Source organism: Canis lupus, chromosome 14 (genome assembly GCF_011100685.1).
Source record: "Canis lupus familiaris isolate Mischka breed German Shepherd chromosome 14, alternate assembly UU_Cfam_GSD_1.0, whole genome shotgun sequence".
NCBI lineage: Eukaryota > Metazoa > Chordata > Mammalia > Carnivora > Canidae > Canis > Canis lupus.
In genome coordinates, this window is record NC_049235.1 from 19,148,024 (window position 1) to 19,174,012 (window position 25,989).

At 35.0% G+C, this 25,989-nt stretch overlaps 1 long non-coding RNA gene across 2 annotated transcripts in view; it reads right to left on the reverse strand.

Annotated features, from left to right (window-relative positions):
* Positions 1 to 25,989, reverse strand: part of LOC111098757 — a 95,288-nt gene that overhangs the window by 43,259 nt on the left and 26,040 nt on the right. The window contains exons 1-2 of one of the 2 annotated variants that reach the window (XR_005369378.1): positions 25,373 to 25,503; positions 583 to 671 (exon numbers count right to left, since the gene is read on the reverse strand). This is a non-coding gene — a long non-coding RNA (uncharacterized LOC111098757). Of the gene's footprint in view, positions 1 to 582; positions 672 to 25,372; positions 25,504 to 25,989 lie in introns of those variants that run through there. The other variant, XR_005369377.1, reaches the window with a different exon arrangement.

Consider the following 25,989-nt stretch of genomic DNA (forward strand, 5'->3'; position numbering starts at 1 on the left):
GATGAAAAAGTTTTATAGATCTGTTACACAATAATGTGAATATACTTAACACATACTGAGCTGTATACTTAAAAATGGCTAAGATAATAAATTTAATGTCATGTGGTTTTTACCATATTTTAAAAACCTTTAAAAAAACACTAAATTGATGATAGTCACTTTCCTTTTATAATTAACAAGCAGAATTCTAATCAAATGTTACCTTATTTTCCCTCCAAATGTAGTTCAATAATTTATAAGAACTGATATTTCAAAGGTTTCCCTCCAAATGTAGTTCAATAATTTATAAGAACTGATATTTCAAAGGTTTCTGTTACCTGAATAGTCATAAACTTGTAAAATGCTTGATGCTGGAAGAGTGACTTGTCATAATAAAATTATCGCAATACAACAAACAATAAATAGAGGGCTTATAATGTTGTAGGCCCCTTAACTTCTCTCCCTTATATTATAGTTTCCAAATGTCTTGTATCTACATACATTGAAACTCTCTCCTCAGATGATATTATAATTTTTTGTTACAATTATGAAACATATTTTAAATAACTAAAGAAAATATATAACATTTTCCAAAATATTTACCATTTCCGTCATTCCTCTTTCATTTCAGAAGTTCCAAGTTTCCCTCTGGTATCATGTCCTTCAACCTAAAAAACTTTCTCTAGCATTTCCTGTAGGGAAGATCAATGGAGACAAATTCCCTTAATTTTCTTTATCTGAAAGATGTCTTTATTTGCTGTCATTTTTGAATTTTTTTCTTTTTCTTTTTGCTATGTCTACAATTTTGAGTTGATAGTTCTTTTTACTAAGCACTTTAAAAAATGTTTGTCTTCTGTCTTTTGTGGTATCTGTTGTGAAATCCATAGTCATTCAGATAATCATTCCAGTATATATAATATAATGCATCCCCACCCTTTCAGCTGCTTTCAAGATTTTTTCTTTGTCTTTATTTTTTAGTGCTCTGAGTATAAAATGTCGAGGTGTGCATTTCTTTGAATTATCTAGTTTGGGTTTGCCTTGTTTTTTTAATATGCAAATTTATATCTTTAATCAACTTACTCCTATAGAGGATTTTCTAGAAACTATACCTATACTCATTCCTCCTATAAGGTGAACTAGTGGCTTATAGACTGATGCTTACTCAGTCCTGAACTCCCACAAGTGATCAGTGGTTAATCTGAGAACTCCTTTGTATTAAGTCCCTGTGAATCCTCAGAATCGTTTATGCTACAGCCAATAACTCATCAGATATTGTACATAAGTTCAAACTAATTGCCACCTCATAATCTAGGTATCTTAAAACTTCCCCTGTATTGAGAAAGCTCACCAAGAGCTTTGGATGTGGATCATATCCTTTTGATTCTGTCTGAATAGTGTTAACTTTAAGTGAAGTGAATTTTGATGCTATATGATTACTTACAATATAGGGTATTTAATTTATAACTCTACAGCCTTTGCTGTCAGAGCTAGAGTAAAGATGTCTTCTATGGGAGAAATTAATATCTGGTTTCAAAACTTTTTTAATACTAGGGAAACCATTGAGCTCCCCCTTTGCAATATTTTCTCTAGAGCTTACACATAGATTTGTGAATCCTCTTCAGTGAGAGGACAGAAGCATTTGGAATGCATCTTGAGCCATGAACTTACTTCTAATAGATCTTATATTTTATTTTCTTCCTCTTGTCCTATTTTCCTCATGCTCCTATTAATGTTTTTATAGTTTCTGAGTTGATATAATCTACTTAAAGTCTTTCTGGAACAGATAATGGATGTAATGAAATAAAACATAGCATATTCTTTGTTAAAACCACTGAAACCTAAAGGGGTCAATTCTTCGCAAATAATTTATAGTTTTAAAGGAATTCTAATCAAAGTGCCATTTTGGAAGTAGGCAACATAATTCCAAATTAACTTTGTAAGAATACAGTGATGAAAATACCTGAGGAAATATTTAGGAGAAAGTTAACTCACCACTATCACTAATGATGAGTTAACTTGCCCAATGATATATTGAAACATTTTTTAGAATTATAATCATTAAAAGCATGGGCTTTATACAATTCTGGCCAGAGAGATTAACAAAAAGACACATGTTACTATGTGGCAAAATAAGTATCATAACTCAATGTGGATGGGATAAATTATCAAATGGTTTGAGGGAAGATTTTATTTCATATTATACCGCAACATAAGTTCCTGATGCACTAAAGTATTAATATTTTTTAAGAATAACATACAGATCTAAATCAGCTAATCTTTGTGAGAATTTTTAAAAGATTTTATTTATTTATTTATTCATGAGAGACAAAGAGAAAGCGGCAGAGACACAGGCAGAGGGAGAAGCAGGCTCCCTCCCTGCGGGAAGCCTGATGCTGAACTTGATCCCAGGACCCCGGGATCACCACCTGAGCCGAAGGCAGGCGCTCAACCCCTGAGCCATCTAGGCATCTCTGTGAGAAATTTTTTACATATGAGCAATGGAAAACACACACACACACACACACACTCTCTCTCTCTCTCTCTCTCTCTCTCTCTACCTGTTCCCAATCAGAAGAGACAGAAAACAAAGAATAATAATTATGCTAAAGATTTATATTTATATTGATAACGTTACTTTATTAACTAACAAAAAATTAAGTGAGAAGAGATAGTATTGCCAGGGACAGCAAAGATGAATTGAGAGAATACTTGTAATTAAAAAAGTGGCTGGTGAATGAAGGACTAAGATGGTAACACAAGAGGCTCTTGAAAAAGGGTAAATATGCAAGGCAATGGGTTTGTTAATTAACTCAATGGTGGGAATTCTTTAACAAGATATATGCATATCAAATCATCACATTTACACTTAAATCTCTTACAATTTTATTTGCAAATTATATCTCAATAAGGGTGAAAAAATTAAAAATGATGCCCAGTGAAAATCTTACTGAGATGGTGACATTTGCAGAACTTTAAGGAAGTAAGAAAGCAATTTGCATGGCTCTCCTGGAGAAGAATATTCCAGGCAAACAGAAGAGCAAGAGCAAATCCTGTGGTGCACTTAGGAACAATAAAGAGGCCAGTGCAGGAGTGGGGGATGGGTGAGCCAGTAAGCAAGGAGAAGACTGGAGGAATTAAAAGTGAACACAGCCAGATTACAGAGAAGACTTTGGCTTTTATTCTGGATCAAATGGAAGCAACTGGAAGTTTTAACAAAATAATTGACTCAATAGTGCTTACAAAGAATATCTCTGGCTATTACGTTGAAAACAGACTATGGATAGTCAAATCTGAAGCAGGAAGATCAGATGTGAAACTTTTGAAATAATCCAGGTAAAAGATGATGGCTTTCTTTCTTTTTTTTTCTTTTAAAATTTTATTTATTTGATAGAGAGGAAGTGAACACAAACAGGATAAGTAGCAAGCAGAGGGAAAGGGTAAGGGAGAAGCAGGCTCCCCGTGAGCTTGATGCAGGGCTCATCCTAAGACCCTGTGATCACAATCAGAGCCAAGGCAGATGCTTAACTGACTGAGCCACCCAGGTGCCCCTAGATAAATTTAGATTAGATTTGGGATATGAGATATAGATATTTGGGATATGAGATACAATCTACATGTTGATTTAGAAAACAGAAAAAATGTATAAAGTGTTATGTATAAAGTACAAAGTATTAACGTGGTCACAAAGAAAAAGAGTGTATAATCTAAATTATATTTTGAAAGTTATTTACATATATATACACAAACACAATGTAAAAGGAAATACCCTGAAATACTTCTAGTGATAGGTGTAGATAATATTATTGTGGGTAATTTATTTTATTATATCCCAATTTTCTACAATAAACAGGCATGTCTTTGTCTAATCAGAAGGAAGTTATTAAACGTTTTAGAAGACATTATTTAAAAAGTGAAACAGTCACCCTCTTTTATCTCATAAATAAAAAGAGGGAAATGAAATAAAGGATAGGGAGTAGGGAAAGAGAAAGAAAGCTCTTTCCTAAGAAAATCGGAAAAGAGTTGGAAAAAATGGAAATATGTGAGAAAAGTTTATACAAAGCAATATCAACTGAATTCCAAGTAAAAACATCAAAAAAAGAAAAAAAAAAAGGAACATAATGCCCCTCTAGGTTTTGGAACTGGGAGGTGGCTAGTGAGAGTTCTCCAGATGGCCACTAGGGGGTTCCTGTGGTCCAGGAAGCCTGGTAGCCCAGAATAAACCCATGCGTCCTGGAGAGCCAAGGGGCTCGTCCAGATAGAATGAGAAGTCTTGTCCACATTTGTGCGTATGTTCCTAAACCCTAGAGCCACTGAATGTTAGATGGAAAAAAATTAATGGATTTTCCAGCCTAAGTCCTCATTTTGAAACTAGGAAAATGAAACGCAGACAAGTGAGAAGGACTTAATAGAAGTTACACAGCTGAGACACAATTAGGTAATACCCCAATCTAATCAGTGCTTTATTCACTAACTTACATTGTTAGAAACTGAGGGATGGTCAGTACAGAAGTGACATCACCACATTGCAACCCCAAAGAGATCCAAGTGTTGAATATACTGATCTCCAGTATTATTTTCACAGGCTAATAATAATAGCATATGGAATCTTTGGAATATATCATATGCCTACTTTGTGGTTTTGATGTAGAGCTTAGCTCAATTCTAATGCTCAGAAACTGTCAAATAAATACCCATTACCCATAGTTTTTATAGTTACTAATTGCTTCTTTTTCCCTTTCTGGCTTAGCCAAGTCCAGGAATTAACTGCCACACTCAGCTTTATTGGTAACAAAAATGAAACAAGCAAAAATATCAAAATACGCCACTTTAGATCAGATATTTTAAATTGATGAAATTAGGTGTAATTCTGAGTTCTGTTTTCTGCCAGCATCTGGCACTTAATATGATATTTTTGACTCCTCCTTCAAAGATTCAATTCAGAATATCTACTACTTTATTCCCCTGGTCCTCATTGCCCAGTGCCTTCCTCCCTTGTCAAGTATAGCCTCCTTCTTTTCATTCATTTTTTTCATTCATCCAATTCAGAATTATTTATTGAATTCCTTCTGGAACAAGTTTTTGTACGAGAAGCTGTGGGGCAATACAAAAGAAAATATTGGTCATTGATTTCAAGGAATCAGTGGTTTAGTAGGGAAGTAATGATGCCACAAATAGCTAAAATGCAAGCTGCCTATGGTTTCAGATGAGAGTGGTACAACCAAAATGTTAAGGAATTCTTAGAAATTGATATTGCTTCCAACTAGGAAAATTTGGTACAGTTTTGCAGGGAGCTGATATTTACTTAGAGCTTTGAAGGTGGGGAAGGATACAGTGGGTTAGAGAACCTAGATCTTCTCTCCACCACAATCCAACTTTCCTACGTAAAAATGGATATTAATAAACATTTATCCAGCTTAAACACACCTCTGAAGATGCAGTAGCTGCAAATTTATCCTCCTATGCAAGAAAGTTTTGTCAACTCACAAGAAGACGATGTATTAGTCCTGGACAGTTCAGCTGGAAGAGGAGGCACATTGTCAGAGATGTTCCTTCTCAACACCGCCTCAAATTTACACATCAGAGGGCAAACTGTAACAATTATAGATCACTTTGCAAAAGTTGGTCACACTGGAGTAATGACCAGGGTCTTTAATAATGACCAACAGTGAGTCAGGATCATTTGAATCTATTAGGCAAGGGGACTAGTTAATAGCACTATTTTATGTAATAAGAATATCAATAAATGTGGCAGCCACCTAGGCTGGGCAGGGCTTAGCAAACAGTCCTACAGTGTCAGGCCAGAGGGACAAAAGTGATCAGAATTTTCAAAGTCTTTGCAATCAATGTCAGTGGGGGTTGAGATGACTTTCTGAAGAAAACCTATTTGGTGAGGGATTAAAAAATGGAAGGAAATGCTTGGCATGCTCTTTTCATTGCAAGGCAAGGACAGAAAATATTAAATCCAAAACCATATTCCTAATCTGTGAGCTATGACTTAATAAGTTCTAGACAGCAGTTTTCTCTTTAAGAAATAGCTGACAGCACTTCCTTCTTAGCATCCACTCATCCAATCCTGAAGCACTCCCCAAACCTCCAGTGCCCCCAGTAAGTCTCAGTGATAAATCAGAGTGGCATAGTACAAGAAGAGAGATAATCACCACTGGATAAGTTCTGCTGGTGCTAGTTTGTGTGTGTGTGTGTGTATGTGTGTGTGTGTTTACTCAAGTATTATTATAGTGTTATATTAGTTTCAGATGTATAATGTAATGATTCAACAATTCTACACAATTCTTAGTGCTTCTCAGGCTAAGTATACTCTTAATTGGGTTAGTGTTAATTTTTAAAACCACATTCCAAACCACAAAGTGTACAGCATCAAAATCAGGAAGAGCCAGGTATACCTGAGAGAACTTGCAAAGTCCTTTAAACATAGGAGAGGAAAAAAGTAATTAAAAATATGGAAATTCTGAAGAGTAGGATCATGCATACTGGTACAATTGTATATGTCGATCCCTTCTGTGAGCAGCTATTTCTCTTTCTGCTAACCCCTTTCCCCCCACCCAGCCCAATGCATTTTCAGCCAAGGTAGAACAATTTCCTGCTCTTTGCAGACCCATCATAGCTGGTTTCCTGACTCTGAGGCAGTTTGGTTAAAGTTCGGTGCTAATGAGATTTCCATCAGATATACAGTCTTCCTGTGGCCATTTCCTATTGTGCCAAGAATAATTCTGTTCCATAGCTTCAGGCTGAACAAAAGTTCAGTTTCATGCTGCCAATGAAAGTATTTGAATGCGAGGAGGAACACAAAGATAAAAGGTATAGGATTATTCAGAAGAAGAAAAAAAACAATACATGAAATTCTGAATCCACTAACCAGAAGTTAGTATTGATATCTCTATGCACCAAGAATAGTAAATGAAAAACAGCTCTCAAAAGAGAAGTGGTATACGGGATGATGTTAGAATCCATTTGGGAGATGGATCATTAGTCCATCAGACTTTTAATATGTAAAGCTTTACAACACTATCATCAATGAATTGAGTCCTTTGGGGACTGTTTTAGTTCTCTGTTGCTGTATAACGAATCACTCCAAAGTTTAGTGGCTTAACACAACAAACACTCATTATCTCCTAGTTTCTGCAGGTCAGCAGTCTTCTCACATGGCTTAACTGGGTCTCTGGTTTTAAGTCTGTCACACAGCTACAAACAAGGTATCAGCTGGACTGCAGTCATCTCATGGCCCAATTCATGGAGGATCCACTTCTAAACTCACTCATGTGATTGTTGGCAAACCTTAGATTCTCTCTGGTTGTTATCTGAGGGTGTCATTTCTTTGCCACAAGGATTTCTCTGTAGTTCATAACATAGCAAATGGCTTATCTCAGAGAAAGCTAGTCAGGAGAGAATGAGAGAGGGCCCCCAAACAAGCCTCAGACTATTAAAAAATCTATTTGCAGAACTGATATCCCATTACTTCTGCCATACTTTATCCATCAGAAGTGAATCAATAAGTCCAGCTCAAACTCAAGAGTTGGGAATTACACAAGGTCAATTACACATCCAGAGTTGGGGATCATGGGGAGTCATCTTAAAGGTGACCTACTGCAGAGATGATTGCTAATACTCTAAACATTTAGAGTATGTTGGCAAGCAGCATATGTTTTCTGCTTTATTTAAATCAAGTATATGCTGATAATGAGGCAATGGGAAATAGCCTACTGTGCTTCAAAGACCAGTGGGCTGCCAGAGGATCTGCAATTTTGTTCCAGCTTAATCACTTAAAATAATAGAAGTGCAAGCTAGGGGTTATAGGAACAATCACTAGTCTTTATGAATATTCTAGTCTACTGTTTTCAAATTTTCTGCTCAAGATATCCTAAAGGACAGGAGGGTTAGCACTTCTTTTTCATCTCTGTATTGTGAATTGGGGCTATTGAATGAAATCTGTCTACTACAAGGACACATTTTTCTCATTTTGTAATATCAAGCTAAATCTTGAAAAGTTATATGAACTTTATATTCTATTTTACAATATACTGTATTTCTGATAGTTAAGTTACCATTAAATCAAATGATACTCCAGGAAGATGAACCACATTTATATTATCATCTTGTTAATGCCCTAGCACAGCACATGGTCCACTGTGAATGAGGATCCTTCCAATGGTATGTTGATAAACTGGCTGTCAAAAGACAGGAAGGAGGGAAGGAGGGAATAAAACTCTGGTTTGTAGTGTTTACTGATTTTCCTGGTGTAAATATTTCTATCATGTCCAACTTATTGAACATGGATTTTAGAAATGCTACTTATAGTTGGTTCTTGAGAATAGGTGTGAGCTGGCTCTTAGACCACTGTCTATCATTTTACCTCCTTGAGCTTTTGTTACTCATCTGTAAAGTGGGAATCACATTTTAGCCCTGACAAAAGACAACTAGCTAATCATTTTCAGGGAAAATTATTTTAGATAACAAAGCTACACAGCTCATAACAAAATTAAACTATAGCTGGTTTAAATATTAAAATGGAGATAGTGAAAAAATTTAGGATGACATATATAGGAATATGATATAATGCTTTGGGAGGGAAGTATTTCTCAAGTATAATTATAAGTTATAAGCTTAAGATAAACTCTAAAGGAAAGGATTGATGCATTGCATGGCATAAAAATAAACCCCACTTAATGGCAAAAAATAGTATAAATATAAAGTACATAAGTATTTCAATGGAAAGTAAGGAAATAATATTAATAATTTTAAATACTATAACTTCCCCATGATTTCTGGTTTCTTCTATATGTATGCTTATTTACTTAATCTGCAAAATAAATTTTGAGGTAAGCAGTCATTATGATCATTATGTGTAAAATGCATAATCTGAGTCTCAGAACTGAGTTGCCCTGCTTCTAAGTATTATTTCAGGAAAAATTGTAAATAATTGGTATTTCTGGATTAATGACTTTGTCTAGGCCCATAACGATATACAGCAGTTGCTAAATTGGGCCAATTTCTTTCTTTTTTTTTTTTTTTCTCAATTTGTGTTTTACCCAGGGATCCTAATAACTTGAAAGAGGTTCCATACTAAAGGAGAATTATACTGATGAGAACATTTGTTTGCTGGCCAGGAATCACTAATCATTACCCAGCAAACATTTACAGTCATCACCTTGGTTATTTTATTTTCTGATTTGAATTATTGTCTTAAAAAATTCCACTGTCATGAATTGAATTGTCCAGTAAAGGTATGGAAAATGGAATTATCAGTATGATACATTACTGCTATATATTCAAAGGATCTGACATTTCAGTATTCACATTGTTTAGTAATGTTTCTTGCCACATACAGGCGTCCAGGGATATTTAATTAATCTACACGTGATAGAATGGCACATTTCCCACAAATTGCAATAAACAAGCAAGCAAGCAAATAAACAAATTATTCCCCTAATCAGTAAGATGCAATAAAAATGAACTTTATAATACACTTCCCCACTGGGGCAAAACAAGAACAATACAAAATTTAAAAAAAACTCTGAGCATAATAGGGATTTAAAAATATGCAAACAGTGCAGAAGATTTATCCTTGAAATAAAGTATATGTTTTCTTTTTTAAAGTAACTACCTGGAGTTTATCAGTAGAGAAAGAAAAAAAATAAGCTGCCAACAGACAGCTCAGTGACTTTTTTTTTTATGTCTCCTTCCTCCAGAACTAAAGATTATCCTCTCCCCTCTCAGTAATAGAAATGATAGAGAAAGAACAGAGTGCTGAAAACGGGGCTTGGAAGCAAGCCCAGCTTAGTAATGAAGAGGTGGGGCATTTTTAGTGAATAGAAGAAATTAGCAGTGAGGCACAGAGATCTGGGGATCTGGGGAGAGAGGAATAGTGCCTGGCATTGGGGTGCATATTCTAATCATCAAAGGAATTACCACATGAGAGTATAAAGAAATGGAGGCCCTGAGACTTCCCGCTAATGGATGATGAGCCTGGATGGGTTATTGAATGCAGGTACCACGATTAAAAGCGTGCAAACTTTCACCTTTTGCTCCCTGGTTATTTGGATTTCTTACTGTGAATTTTATTAATTCTTCCTCAGGGTTCCAGGTGTGGGAGGGAAAAAGTCTTTGGGTACCTCCTTTCACTGGCCCATCTCTGATCACAGACTGGCTTCTGGGACTCCTTCAGTAAAGATGATAGGAAGACCAAAAAGCTGTGTTGGCCTCACATGCCTTATTATCCAGTAAGTCCAACCACCTCAGTGACAATGTGGTATATTTTATATCTCTATAGTGTAGCATCTAAATTTGGGAAATTGTTATCTCTTTGGTTTTATGGAAACTATAAATAGATTAGGATTTGGGTTCATTTTATCTTTCCTAAAGCAAACAGGCTCCAAGTCTTGTATAGTTTCTTTGGAGAAGTCAGAAGCTGAGATAGAGGGGCAAGAACTGAGAGGATCTAGAAACTGTAGGTGTAGTTCAGTCATGATGTTTCTCTGTACTTGCATAGTTTTAGCACTTGACTTTGATTAAAGACTTCAGAAAGCAATCATGTAAAGTGTTGCAAGGTGCCTTTCTCTGTTAGGGTTTTTTTCCCTTTTCTTTTTCTTTTTCTTTCTTTCTCCAAACTTTTAAACTCCAGTTATTTAACATACATTGTAATACTAGTTTCAGGTGTAGAATTTAGTGATTCATCTCTCACATACAACGCCCAGTCTCTGCTAGGGTTTTAAGTGTTTGCTTATGCTGTGGCTTTTCTGGAAATTCGATTAAGATTATCTTGTTAAAACAGATGACCATCACTTTCCTTCAGTTTTATGACCCATTGTGTATGTAGGTAGCTATTCCTTAGGTTGTTCTTATTTACATCCTGAGAATGAATGCCCATTCAGCAGCTGAAGTTAATGTCATTTACTGTTGCAGCAGCTGCTTCACCAGGTGTGAAGTGGGCAGGTTAGATATTATAGCCCTTAACAATGCATAAATCAAAAACACTATAAAATATTTTCGAAGAGAGACCTAGAGTACGAATTTAGAAACTTAGCACCTATTTAAGGAATGCAGATTTTGATATACATTTTGAGAAGTAGAGATTTGTGTTTCTTCCTCCAGATATTCTTTGAGAATACATTCTTTTCACCTTTGGCAAACATTTCTCTTTTATTAGTAGCATATGTCTGACTCCTGGTTTATTCAGAAACACTAGGGATATGGCATAATAATGTTTATCAAATTTAAGCCAGCAACCCAGTCTTACTGCTTTTGAGTTGGATGGAATATATTGACTTATCTCTCACCAAAATACAACAGAAAAAAATGCACTTGTTTTGGTAGCTGACTGAGAAAGAATATGAAATCAGTGAAAATAAGTAGAGTAACTGAGGAAATTCAGAGCTTGCCCATATTTGAGAAACTTTTGTGTTTTTCTAACAGTACAGATAAATAGCAATCTTGGGGTTCCATTGTGAGGAATTATGTTTTCAGTTTCTGGCTCAGTTGCTATATTGTGAACTATATTACTTAAAGTTCTCTGGAGAAATAGTACCAAAAGGATGCATATATTTCTATATGTATGTGTCTATCTATCAATCAAGAGATTTATTTAAAGGAATTGGCCCACATGAGCAAATCCAAAATCTAGAGGGAAAGAAGGCAGGCAGGCTGGAAATCCAGGGAAGAGTTAATGTTTAGTTTTAAGTCAGAAGACAGTCTAGAGGCAGAATTCTTTCTTAGGGGACTTCAGCTGAAGTGATGAAGTCCATCCATATTATAAAGGGTAATCTACTTTGCTCAAAGTCTATCACATCTAAAAATTACCTTCATAGCAACATCTAGGTTGGTATTTGGCTAAATAACTGCCTTTCATAATCTAGCCAAATGGATATGTGCTTTCAATTTTTTTTTAGCCTTATTTGTTGAAAAGGCAATCCTTTCTTCATTGAATTGCCTTTGCACTTTTGTTTAAAATTAGTTGGCAGTATTTTTGGAGTCTACTTATGGGCTTCCTATTCTGTTTCATTGATATACATATTATACTTTCAGTAATATCACACCATATTACTGTTGCTTATAGAAATTTTGAGATTAGTTAAAATAAGTCCTTCAATATCGTTCTTTTCAAAATTCTTTATTCTAGTGTCTTTGTTTCCCCACATAATTTTAAAAAATGGTTGATGCCAGCAAAAATGCTTTTAAGGATTTTACTGGGATTTTGTTGAATATATAGATCAAATCGGGAAGAACTGACATCTGAACCATATTGACTTTTCCAATCTATGTACATTTATTCTACATTTATTTTAATGTTCTTTGATTTATTTAATCAGTATCATAGTTCTTCTGCATATAGAACTTGTATGGGGATCCCTGGGTGGCGCAGCGGTTTGGCGCCTGCCTTTGGCCCAGGGCGTGATCCTGGAGATCTGGGATCGAATCCCACATCGGGCTCCTGGTGCATGGAGCCTGCTTCTCCCTCTGCCTATGTCTCTGCCTCTCTCTCTGTGTGACTATCATAAATAAATAAAAATTAAAAAAAAAGAACTTGCATGTTCTTGGATAGATTTATACATAATTCACTTTTGACAATATAAATTTTTTGCTTAAAATTACTAATATTCTTACATAGGAAATCAACTGACTTTTGTATACTGATTTTGTTTCCTGAGTCCTTGCCTAACTCATTTATTAGTTCCAAGAAGTTTTTTGTAGATTCTTTGGTGTTTTCCACATAGGCAATCATGTCTGCTGAAAGAGTCTTATGTCTTCTTCTGTGATAGGTATACCTTTTTTTCCTTTTTCTTACCTTACCTAACTAGCTAAGACTTCTAGTACAATGCTGAATATGAGTGGTGAGATAGGATATTTATGCCTTGGATCTGATGGCGAGGGTAAAGCAGTCAGTCTGTTGGCATTAAGTATGATGATAGGTTTTCTATATATATCCTTTGTTAGACTGAAGGAGCTATATTCCAAATTTTGGAATGAAAGAGTTTTAAAGTTTGTAATATAATTTGTTTTTAGTTATTGATATAATAATAGTTTTTCTTTTTCAGTCTATTAATATAATGAATTACATCGGTTGACCTGAATGTTAAACTAGCATTGCATTACTAGAATGAGCCCCATGATGTATTATTCTGTTTATATATGACTGAATTTTATTTCATATATTTTGTTAGAGATCTTTGCTTCTATGCTCATGAGTGATATTAGTTTTAGTTTTATTTTGTTGTAATGGTTTAGTCCATTTTGATATTAGGGTAATTATGACCTCATAAAATAAATTGGAAAATATTCCCCTTTTTTCTATTTTCTAAAAGATATTATGTAGAATTAGTATTATGTTTTCCTTAAGTATTTGAACAAATTCAGCAGTGAAACCATTTGGGCTTGATGTTTCTTCTTTCCCATTTGTTTTGGAAAAATTTTAATTAGAAATTTAATTTATTTAATAGAAAATTGTTAATTAGTAATTTAATTTCTTTAATAGATGTAATTAGATAACTTATCCAAGTTACTTTTTGTTCCTTGAGCGAAGTTTGGTAGTTTGTATCTTTCAAAGAATAATTACATTTTATCTAAATTTTTGAATTTATAGTTATAGAATTGTTCTTAATATTTATTATCATTTTAATGTCTGTGGATAAGCAGTGATAGCCCCTCTTTTATATTTTACATTGGTAATTTTTGTCTTTCTTTCTTTTTTCTTTGTTAGCCTAACTAGAAGTCACTTTTACTGTTCTTTGCAGATAATAATATTTCAGTTTCATTGATTTTCTCTATTTTCCTGTTTTTAACTTAATTTATTTTTATTCTCATTTTACTAATTCCTCTCTTTTGCTCGTGTTGTTTAATTTGCACTTCTTTTTATTAACTTGCATTTGCTTTCCTAGATGGAAACGTAGGATAATGATTTATTGGTAGATCTTCCTTCTTTTAAAATATATTCATTTTATGCTATTACTAGCTTTTTCAGGACTTGCTTTAGCTGCATCCTACAATTTTTTATTTGTATTTGCATTATAATTGAGTTCAAAATATTTTAAAGCTTTTCTTAAAAGAAAATGGGTTTTCCTTTTTAACCCATTGGTTATTTAGGAATGTATTGTTTGTTTTCCAAGTATTTGGGTACTTATTTAGCTTTGTTAGTGATTTTTCACTTAATTCTGTTATGGTATCAGAACATTTTTGCATAATTTATATTCTTTTATATTGCTTAAGGTTTATTTTTATGAACCAGAATGTGATCTAGCTTGGCGAATGTTTCATATGCACTTCACAAAAGTGTGCATTTTGATGTGGGTGTTTAGAGTGTTCTGTGAATATCAATTATACCAAGTTGGTTAATTGTGGTGTTCAAGAGTGTTTTATCCTTATTGATTTTTTGCCTGCTTGTTTGTGGTGGTGAAGACACCAGCTATAAAAATGGATTTACCACTTTCTCCTGTTAGTTCTATCAGAGTTTGTCTCATGCATTTTGATGCTATATTGTTAGGTGCATACATGTTTAGGATTGTTATGTGTTCTTGGAGAATTGACGCCTCTGTTACTATGTAATGTTCCTTTTTATCTCTGAAATTTTTCCTTGTTCTGAAATTGGCTTGGTCTAAAATTAATATAGGGACTTCAGCTTTCTTTGATTTGTGTTTACATGGTATAGCTTTTTCTGTCTGTATACTTTAACATTTTTTAATTGAAATAAATTTCATATAACATAAAATCTAGCATTTCAAAGTGTTCTGAAGAGTGGTTTTCAATATATTCAGTACTGTGTGACCATCAGTATTATCTAATTCCAGAATATTTTCATTATCCCAAAATAACTTCCAAGCTATTGATAGTCAATCCCAACTTTCCATTTCCTCTAATGCCTGGCAATCCCTAACTTACTTTCAGCCTCTATGGTTTTGCCCATTCTGGATATTACAAATGAATAGACTTACGTACTATGTGACATTTTATGTATGGCTTCTTTCATTTAGCATAATTGATTGTAGGGTTTTCTACTTCCAACATATTTCAGTACTCTGTTGCTTTACATGACTGAAAAATATTTTATTGTTTGGACATATCACATATTGTTTATCCATTCATCAGTTGCTGGGCATTAGAATTGTTTCAATCTTTAGGCTAGTATGAATTATGCCATTATGAACATTTGTCTACAAGTTTTCTGGGTGAACATATGCTTTTTACTTATAAGAGGAATTTCTGGTTCATATAGTAACTCTGTGTTTAACTTTTTAAGGAAACTGCTAAGCTGTTTTCTATAGCAGCTCTGTCCCTTTGCTTTAATCCATATACTTTATATTTAAAGTGAGTTTCTTGTAGATGACATTGATTCAGGTCTTGCTTTCTTATCTAATCTAAAAATATCTTTTAACAAAGTGCATTCAGACCATTCACATTTGTAGTGATTATTAACTGTTGGATTAGAATCTACTATCTTGCTGTTTTCTATTTGTTGCATTTGTCTTTTTTTTTTTTAAGATTTTATTTATTCATGAGAAACAGAGAGGCAGAGACACAGGCAGAGGAAGAAGCAGACTCTTAGACTCTTTACAGGGAGCCGGATGTGGGACCCAATCTCAGGACCCCTGAATCATGCCCTGAGCCAAAGACAGACGCTCAACTGCTGAGCCACCCAGGTGTCCCTGTTTCTTCTTTTTCTGACTTCTCTCATTTCATTTAAGTATTTCTTGCCATCCCATTTTATCTCACCTATTGACTTATCATTCATATTTCATTTTAAAACTTTCAAAATACTTTGTAAATATAAACTATAGGGACAGCTGGATGGCTCAGTCAGTTAAGTGTCTGCCTTCAGCTCAGGTCATGATCCCAGCCTGGAACTGAGCCCTACATCAGGCTCCCTGCTCAGTGGGGAGCCTGCTTCTCTCTCTCTCTCTCTCTCTCTCTCTCTCTCTCTCTGCTGCTCCCCCTGCTTGTGCTGTCTCTCTATCAAATAAATTAATTAAATTAATAAATATAAACCATAGCATTTACACTGTATATTTTCAATTAATCCAACTCTGTCTTCAAATAGTGTTGTACTTTTTCATATGTGGTAATATAAGAGAATATTTCCAGTAATGCTATACCTTTTCATGTGTAGTAACTTAGAATATTTCTAAGCGGTCTCCATTTTCAGTAAAATTAAACTCTATCAGTAAAAATGAACTCTTCCTAGCATTTGGCAAGACCATCATCCGATACAACAGCAATGAAGTGTAAGCTCATGTAAAGTAGCATACAGAACTGCTCCTTCAACTAAGTGGCTCATTTTATATAAGTTGTTAGTTTGAAGATGGAGAAAATAGATTATAGATAATTATACCATATTTGAAAGCTCATTTTCATGAGTGAACTCAATTAAGGAAAATATAGCCCAGTTTTATCTAATAAATCATAGTGCAAATAATCAAGATGATCCTGTTTGTGAGGTGATTGGATCCTTAACCTTGCCCTACTTAGCTTTGTATTGCCAGTGTACATACAGTGGCAGTCACCATTGAAATAGGGTTTATTTGCTTTTTTTTTTTCTGGTATGAGGGATAAATGAGGTTCTTATCTAGAATAGAGACCAGAACAATAAACATAGGGTAAACCTTACAAAAGTGGTTGCAATATAAAGTGGTTCAGTCACATTGTAGGAGAGTTTAACAGCATTCCTTAAAACTGAATATATGTACGTACACCCTACAATCCAGTTGTACTGTTTCCATGTGGATACAAGGAGATATTTTGAATGAAGTTTTGTTATTATAGTGGGATGAAATAAAAAATAGACTACATGTCTATCAATAGGCATTTAGGGTATGGGTATATGTGATAATCAAGATAGAATAAATGTAGCATATTTTTATGATGTGATTTTATACGGCAGTTAAAAGGGATGAACTAGCTCTCTATGTATCAGTGGAAATATATCTAAGTATTTTTTATGAGACTAATCAAATACCTCTTACGCATTGAGATAAAGGTAGACAGATGCTAAGAAGATGACTCATAAAGTTATAACCATTGTTAAATGGTTCCAGAGACAGAGTGGGACAAAACTGGAATTGTGTTTGATATTCAAATAAAACTTTAACTTTTATTGCAATGTTTTTTGTTATAAGCAGTAAGAAGAGTCTAAAATATACTAACACACACACACACACACACACACCAAATATCCGTGGTTTAAAATAACAAAGGTTTATTTCATACCCATGTTGCTTGTTTACCATGGGTTGGTAGCTGTGACTATTCATTTAATTTATTTAGGGACTTCAGCTGATGGAACAACCACTTTCTCAAAATCTAGAGGATAAAGGAAACTTTCCTGGATTTTGCACTGGCAATTAAATGTTTAACCTAGAAATAGTATGTAACAGTTCTACTCACCACTAATATGCCTGAAATAATCATAGAGTGCCACTCACACATAATTGGATGAGGGAATGCCATAAGCCAAGGACATGATGAATGAGAAATATTCAGAGTGCAACATTAATGCCTACCACACAGCAGGGTGTATTTATCTATTTTTCATATACTTGATTATTTAAAAATTGAGTGAAGTGATAATTTTGTTAATGAAAAACAGATGGCAAGTGCAAATGTATAGGCTAATATGACAATTGTATTAATTTATAGCATGAAAAACTTTGAGTAATGGGTTAATGTAACCTTTGAAAGAGTATTCTCACTAATGAGGTACAAAGATTTGTCCCAGGTCCTGAATGTTTCAGCATTTTTATGAGTGAAATGGATGAAGAGGAATTATGCAGATGGCATTCCCTTAATGGTGAACAATATTTACAATATCTTACAGTCACTACTAGTGAGAAAGGAGCCCAGGCCCTTCTGCTTTTAACCAAGATAGAATATCAGAGAATAGATTTTTAAAAAAATTTTCTTTGAGTATAGCTTACATACAGTGTTACATTTGTTTCAAGTGTACAACATAGTGATTCAATGTCTCTACATGTTATGCTGTGTTACCACAAATATAGTTACTTTCCATCACCATACTGTGCTGTGGCAGTATTACTGATTAAATCCCCTATTCTGTGCCTTATACTCCTGTGACTTACTCATTCCATAACTGGAAGCCTATATCTCCCACTCCCCTCTCTCCAATTTTCCCAAGCTCCCACAATCTTCCTCTCTGGCAACCATCAGTTTGTTCTCTGTATTTATAGGTCTGATTCTGCTTTTTAGTTTGTTTATTAGTTTTATTTTTTTAAATTCCACACAAAAATGAAATCTATTTGTCTTTCTCAGTCTGATGTATTTCATTTACCATAATACCCTCTGGGTCCATCCATGTTGTCACAAATGGCACGATCGAGGTGTAAGAAAATGGTCCAATTTCATTATTTTGTATGTACCTGTTCAGTTTTCCTAACATAGTTTATGAAGAGGCTCTTTTTCCCATTGCATATTTTTTTACTGTTTTGTCAAAGATTAATTGACCATATAATCATGGTTTGTTTCTGAACTTTCTGTCCTGTTCTGTTCTTCTATGTGTCTATTTTTGTGCTAGTACCATACTATTTTGATTATTGCAGCTTTGTAGAATATCTTAAAATTTGGGATTGTGATACTTCCAGCTTTATTTTTCCTTCTCAAGATTGCTTTGGCTATTTGAGGTCTTCTGTGGTTTTATACAATTTTTAGTGTTATTTGTTCTAGTTCTGTGAAAAATGCTATTGGTATTTTGATAGGAGTTGAACTGAATCTGTATATTGCTTCGGGTAGTATGAACATTATAACAATATTCATTCATCCAATCCATGAACCTAGAATATTTTTTCATTTCTGTTCTGTCTTCAATTTCCTTCATCAGTGTTTTTTTCAGTTTTCATAGTATAGGTTTTTCACCTCCTTGGTTAAATTTATTAATAGGTATTTTATTGATTTTGGTGCAATCATAAATGGAATTGTTTTCTTAATTTCTCTTTCTGCTAGCTTCTATTATTGTATAGAAATGCTATCAACTTCTGGGTATTAATTTTGTATTTTATAACTTTACTGAATTCATTTATTACCTGCAGTAGTTTTTTGGTGGAGTAGGGTTTTCTGTGTATAGTATCATGTCATATGCAAATAGTGACAGTCAAAACTTCTCCTTTACCATATGGATGCCTCTTATTCTTTTTTCTTGTGTGATTCCTGTGGCTAGGACTTCCAATGCTATGTTGAATAAAAGTGGCAAGAGTGGACATCTTTGTCTTATTCCTGATCTTAGAGGAAAAGCATCAGAGAACAGATTTCCCTTCCCACCTAAAACAAGTAAAAACCTGTACATAATAAAATAAATAATAATTTTCCAAACTTTAGAGATAAGACTACAAAGGCTGATCACACCTAAGACACGAGAAGTGAATAGGATGAATCCTATGTTTAACCCAGTATACCACCTTGAGATATTTACCAAGTTGTGGCTCAAGAAGAGGAAATTTAAGTAGGGCTCAGCAGTCCCACTGGTTAAGGAAGAGAATCTCAGAATTTTCAGAGACCAAGGGAACTAGAGTTCATTGGAAAAGTACTAGAGAGTAGAAATTTGAATAGAGACAGATATCTGGATAATATTTGGAAGATTACTGGTAGGTAGATATGTACAAGGGCTCTTCCCAAGGTTTGGAAAGAATTACCAAAAATAACTAGAAGAATAGTACCCAGGGATCACTGCAGACAAGAATGGTGCATTTTTCCATCAGTTAGACTGCAGAAATTCATAAGTCATAGTTCATTGGATAGAACTCAGAAAGAGCTTGCCTTAATCATGTAGAGTAATTAGATCTGGACTAGTCTTGATCTCATCTTCAAAGCAAAATCTAAAGTAACCAAACTATTTCCAAATAACTACATCCCAGAACAAAGCTCAAGAATAGAAATAGTAATATATTCAGCATCCAGTAAGGTAAGATGCATAGTGTTTGACACCCAATCAAAAACTACGAGGCATGCCCAAAGAAAGGAAAACTCATTCTGTAAGGAAGAGAAACCTCAGTCAATTGAAACCAACCCAGACCTGACATAAATGTCAGATATAGCAGACAAAGATATTAAAGCAGTTATTATAACTGTGTTCCATGTGTTCAGAAAGTTAAGGAAAAGATTGAACGTGTTAAATATGGACATGGGTTTACATGCAAAGACCCAAGTCAGACTTCTAGAGATGAAAAGTACAAAGTCTGAGAGGATAAATATTCTAGATGAGTTTAAAGGATGATTAGATATTATAAAGGAAAGATTACTGAACTTGAAGATATAACAGCAGAAATAATCTTAAATAAAACATGTGGAGGGGGAAAAACTTCAGAAGAATCAAAATAAGTTGACAGAATATTTGTAAGTTATAGGATAACTTTAAACAGCCTGATAGATATTTAATTAGAGTATTGGAAGGAGCATCAAGTGGAAACAGGATGGAAAACATTTTGAAGAAATAATGGTAATTTTTAAAAAATTGATGAAAATTACGTATATCAACAGATTGAAAAGGCTTAAGAAATCCCAAGGCATATCGTGATTTCTTATCAGAAAGAATACAAGATAGAATATGGTGGAGCAGCATCTGTAAAGTATTAAAGAAGAAGAAAGTCAACCAAAAATTCTATATCCATCAAACACATCTTTTAAAAAACAAAAGTAAAATAGATTTCCAAAGCAAAAGAATTCCTTAGCAGCAGATCACACTATGACAAAGGAATTCTTTTAGTCAGATGGAAAATAATACCAGATGAACACATGGATCTACAAAAAGGATCAAAGAACTTAGTAAATTGTAACTGTGAATATACATAATGCTTTTCTTATTATTTAAATTTATAGAAAAGACTATTGATTCTTTAAAGAAGAATGATTAAAAACATAGTGAAGGGGTCTATAACCTATAGAAGAAAATAAATCAGGCCTGATATATAGAGTCTATATGGTAGAGTAGTACCACCTGGAAGTTAAGTGTGCAGCAGTATAGCACTCCATGGTTGGCCAAAGGGAGTATAGGAAAGGGAAATTGCCATATCTATGATCTTATATTGATTTCTTGAGATAAGACTTGGAAAGAGCAATATTTGAAAATATAGATCAATTGATCAATAGAAGATAGATAATTATATCTACTAAATGAGTGGACTTTTCAGGATGAACAGAATGTGAAGATATTTATATTTCATGCGCATGTATACCAGTCATCCAATTCAGAGGAGGTTCTAAATAATTAGGTGGACATAATGATATCTTTTCTCTGCCCTTCCAGAGGGCAAGTTGCAGGCTAGCTTGTTAATGGTGACTTTGCTGACCTTTACTCTCCCATCCTTCCAATTTAATGTAAATCTACAATTCCCTTTATTATAATGATGTATACATGGGATGCAGAGAGGGGTTTCTGTCCTGGTGACTAAACTCTGACAGATACAACAACATATCATAAAGATAAGAAGTATGAAATATTACATTTAGAGGCTTAGCTCCAATTACAAATTTATAGAATAAGAACGATAGAACTTAACAGCATGTTTGAATATCGTGACTCTTTAATTGTTAGAACTTCAAGTTGTGTGAATAGTGCAGTATGTCTGTTAGAAATATTTTTACTCCCCTTTATATTTTTTAGAGCAATACCTAAAGTAAACCAATCTCTTTTAGAGGCTATGACTGAATAGACACACAGATGTAGGTTAAGAGTACAAGCTATGCCATGAACTGAGCTATTCAAAGTCCTTTGAAGTCCTACAAATACAAATACGTATTTGTATTTGCAGGACTATCATATGGAAGAGGTTTGAATTTTTAATGTTAATATAATAAAGGCATAAGACTAACACCAACCAAAAACTTTATCATTCTTGAGGCAAGTAACACAAATCTAATATGTGCATTTACAAATCAGTGGAGGTCTCAAATAGTTTTCTTCCCTTTCATTCCTCCTTTCATTGAACAATCATGTATTCACTAAGTTCTGTGTTTCTTCTTCCAAGTATAGCTTTGCTGTGTCTACTTCTCACCACCTCTGCATCCTCCACTCTAGCCCAAGCCACCATCCCAGAAAATGGCAATAGCCCCTGGCTAGACTCCTCATATCCATTCCCAGTTTCTTACTTATTCTTTTCAGAGCCCCTAGAAAGGTAATTTAAAATATGAATTGCAGGGTACCTGGCTGTCTTAGTCAGAAAAGCAAGCAACTCTTGACCTCAGGATTATGAGTTTGAGCCTGATGTTGAATGTAGAAATGACTTAAAATAAATAAATAAAATTTAAAAATTAAATAAATAAAAATTTTAAAAATATGAATTGCATCTTTTGATCTTACCACTTTCCCACTGAAAACTTTCTTGTAGCTTCCCGTTTCTCCTAGGATAAATTCTATGCTCCTTGACAATATATACAAGACCCTTCCTTTAACCTGTCTCTGCCTTTTTTTTTTTTTTTTTGCCATACTTTGCACCATCTCTCCCTCATTTAGTATTTTCCTGATATGCTGGCCTCCTTTATTTAAATATGCTGAGCTCTTTTCTGCACCATGGACTTCCCATGATGTTTCTTCTTCCTGGAACAATACTCCTCTGACCTTTTTTCTCCTTCGTACTTCTTACTTAGTATCAATTTAAATTAGTGGCTCTCTACCAGCAGTGGTTTGATGGTACCTTGAAAGAATTTTGGTGGTTGCTGCTGGGATGGTGCTTCTGGCATCTACTTAGGTTGAGGTCAGGAAACTGCTAAACATTCTACAATGTAGAGGACAGCTCTTTTCCACAAATAATTGTCCAACTGAAAATGTCAGTAATGCTGGAATCGAGAAACTCTGGTTCATTTGAGACTTCCTCAGAGTTTTCACTTAACATAAAATTAATTCACTTTTTTTCTCTCATACCATGCTCAGCAAATCATCTAAATTTTGAGTTATGTATTTAGTTCATCTGTTTGCTTAATGCCTGTTTTTCCCACTAGACTGTGAATTCTATGAGAACAGGAAACCTATCCATTTTGTTTTCCTGTCGTGTAGTCAGTGTGTGGCACAATATCTGGCTACAGAAGCAATCAGTAGTAATTGTTCAATGAATTATTAAGTGAGTTTTATTACTAAATAGGGCACTATTTTAGAAATCAGGTGTAAATAGTCATTTAACATGTGGTTATTCAAGTCCAGGAAAAATGTAGCAGAGGACTATGTCATACAAATAACCAATTACAGTGCAGAGAAGACTAAAATAACATCCTAAATGGAGTTTAAAATAATGTGCTGGATAAATTCAGAGGAAGGAAGGAATAATTACCATGAATTTGGGTTTAGGAAAGATATTATTTCCGTTACCATCATTTTTTGGATAATTGCTGACTGACTCACAAAGTAAGGTTACTTTTCTGATCTGTGAGGTGACACATGGCTTATCTCAACCATATTACCAAATGCTTATTTCTTAGAGACTTTGTAGTATTAATTTTCCCCACAGCTGCAAATGGGAAATTTGAATTTCATGGGCTTAGAATAAAAATTCTATCTTGCGATGATCATTTTAGTATATTTCCAAAACTAATTATGATGTTGTGGAAAGCCCAAAACTCTCTTCATCCTGGATCCCAATTCCTAGACACTGATAGGATGCAATCACAGATGATTTCAAATATGATAAGATTTATAATTGGCAAGTTAAGGGACACCTGGGTGACTCAGTGGTTGAGCGTCTGCCTTTGGTTCAGGTGTGATCCTGGGTCCTGGGATTGAGTCCTGCATCAGGCTTCCTGCAGGGAACCTGCTTGTCCCTCTACCTGTGTCTCTGCCTCTCTCTGTGTGTCTCTCATGAATAAATAAATAAATAAATAAAATATTTTAAAAAATCAGCTAGTTAATATCACTTCCAATGTGGAAATTGAAGGATACATGAGTCAAAATTGAGTTAGGGTTATGCATTGTGTGTGTGTACTTGTGTGTGTGTGTGAGAGAGAGAGAGAGAGAGAGACAGAGAGAGAGAGATACACACACGCATATCCATGTGCAGACCCATATACACATGCACATAAACATACATGAACATCTCCAACCACAGATAATGCAACAAGCCCTTGTACTTGAGACTAAGTAAACAGTTTTTTGGCTCTTCAGGATTTTGGGGTTCTGCACTTCTGTTTTCTTTAAGGTACTAGCTATTTTGATTTTTGATCCCCGATTTAAACTGGGCCTGTAACATTACCTGGAAATGAAGTGTTTCTCTCGCAGTCTCCCACTCTCTACACAAGACATTCAAGCAACTTTTTGCTCTCATTAAAGTTGTGACACCATGTTTGTGTGTGTGTGTGTGTGTGTGTGTGTGTGTGTGTGCTTTAACTCAGCCTGCATGTTGCAGAGAAAGCAGAAGCCATTGGTCGTGATCCCAGAACCACCCTAATACAACTTGTCACAGCCAAATCTGCCAACTTAGTTGTACCTTCCTTATGCATTTCCATTACACCCAGTGGAGGAATTATTTTTCTTTCTTCCTAAGTCAAATTTCCTGGTATGCTCAGAATCTCCTTCCTTCCCTGCTTTTCACTCTCCTGGTGATCTTATACTGCTGATATATATTCAGAACCTCCCTCTGTACTAGATATTTTTCATCCTCTTTTATTTTTTTTAAAGATTTTATTTTATTTATCCATGAGATAAATGAGAGAGAGAGAGAGAGAGAAAGAGAGGCAGAGACACAGGTAGAGGGAGAAGCAGGCCCCATGTAGGGAGCCCGACGTGGGACTCATCCTGGGTCTCCAGGACCAGGCCCTGGACTGAAGGCGGCGCCAAACTGCTAAGCCACGCAGGCTGCTCTTCATCTTCTTTTAAATCGTTGGACCTCATATTCTCCTCTAGTTTGTTTCTCTCTTGCTCACTTCATAGTCAATTTTTTTTTTTTTGGGGCATTCCTACATCTTCATCTCTCATTCATTCCTCATGTCAGTCCAATATGACTGCTGCCCCAGTCACACCTGTGGAAATGTCCTCCAAGTGACAGGATGTAATGGACACTCCTTCTGGCCTCTCAGCAGCCTTATTAATAGCTAAACACTTACTCTACTTTAAAATACTCGAATCCCTTGACTCCATGCCATTGTCATGGCTTTGTTAGTACTACTCTGTCTACTTTCTTTTACTAGACTTTAATCTGTAGGAGTCCTGATGGCTTCACCCCAGTCCTTCTTATCTTCTCTCTCTACTTGATCTTACTTATTGATTTTTACCACTTTGGTGACTTCAGTTCCGTCTATATAGTTATTATTGCCAACTGTATCTCTCCAGCTCAAGTTTATCTTCTGAGCTCCAGAACAAAATACCAAACATTTTATTCTAAATCTCTACCATATCCTCCACATGAGTCCTTCAAAGCTACCATGCCCCGAACTGAAGTTTTGATTTTTCTACTTCCTATGCTCTTACCTCAAAATGGCACCCACAACCGACCACAGGAATCAATGAATCATTCTTGGGATCCCTGGGTGGCGCAGCGGTTTGGCGCCTGCCTTTGGCCCAGGGCGCGATCCTGGGGACCCGGGATCGAATCCCACGTCGGGCTCCCGGTGCATGGAGCCTGCTTCTCCCTCTGCCTGTGTCTCTGCGTCTCTCTCTCTCTCTCTCTCTGTGACTATCATAAATAAATAAAAAATTAAAAAATAAATAAATAAATAAAAAGCTTCACTTCCCTTTATTGCTTTTATTCTACCTAAATCTGAGCCACTGTCATCTCTTGTCTCAACCAATGCATTCTCTTCCCGTGACAGTCTTGTTTTCACTCTTATCACCTCTGGTCCATCCTCTGGAGCAGAGCATAGTATCTGGTGCAGGATGTCCGATGAATGGTGAATGGTGAACATGAATGGTGCCTCCCTGAGTTGCATGGCTCAGATCTGAAGTAATTTTCTACAAATAAAAAACAAATATGATTCTATTCCACTTACATTTTAAAAACTCAACTTACCTGTAGAACCCTTCATGATCTGACCCTGCCTCCCTCCTTACTATGCTTCTGCCATACAAAGTTTTTTCTTCCTTGAATG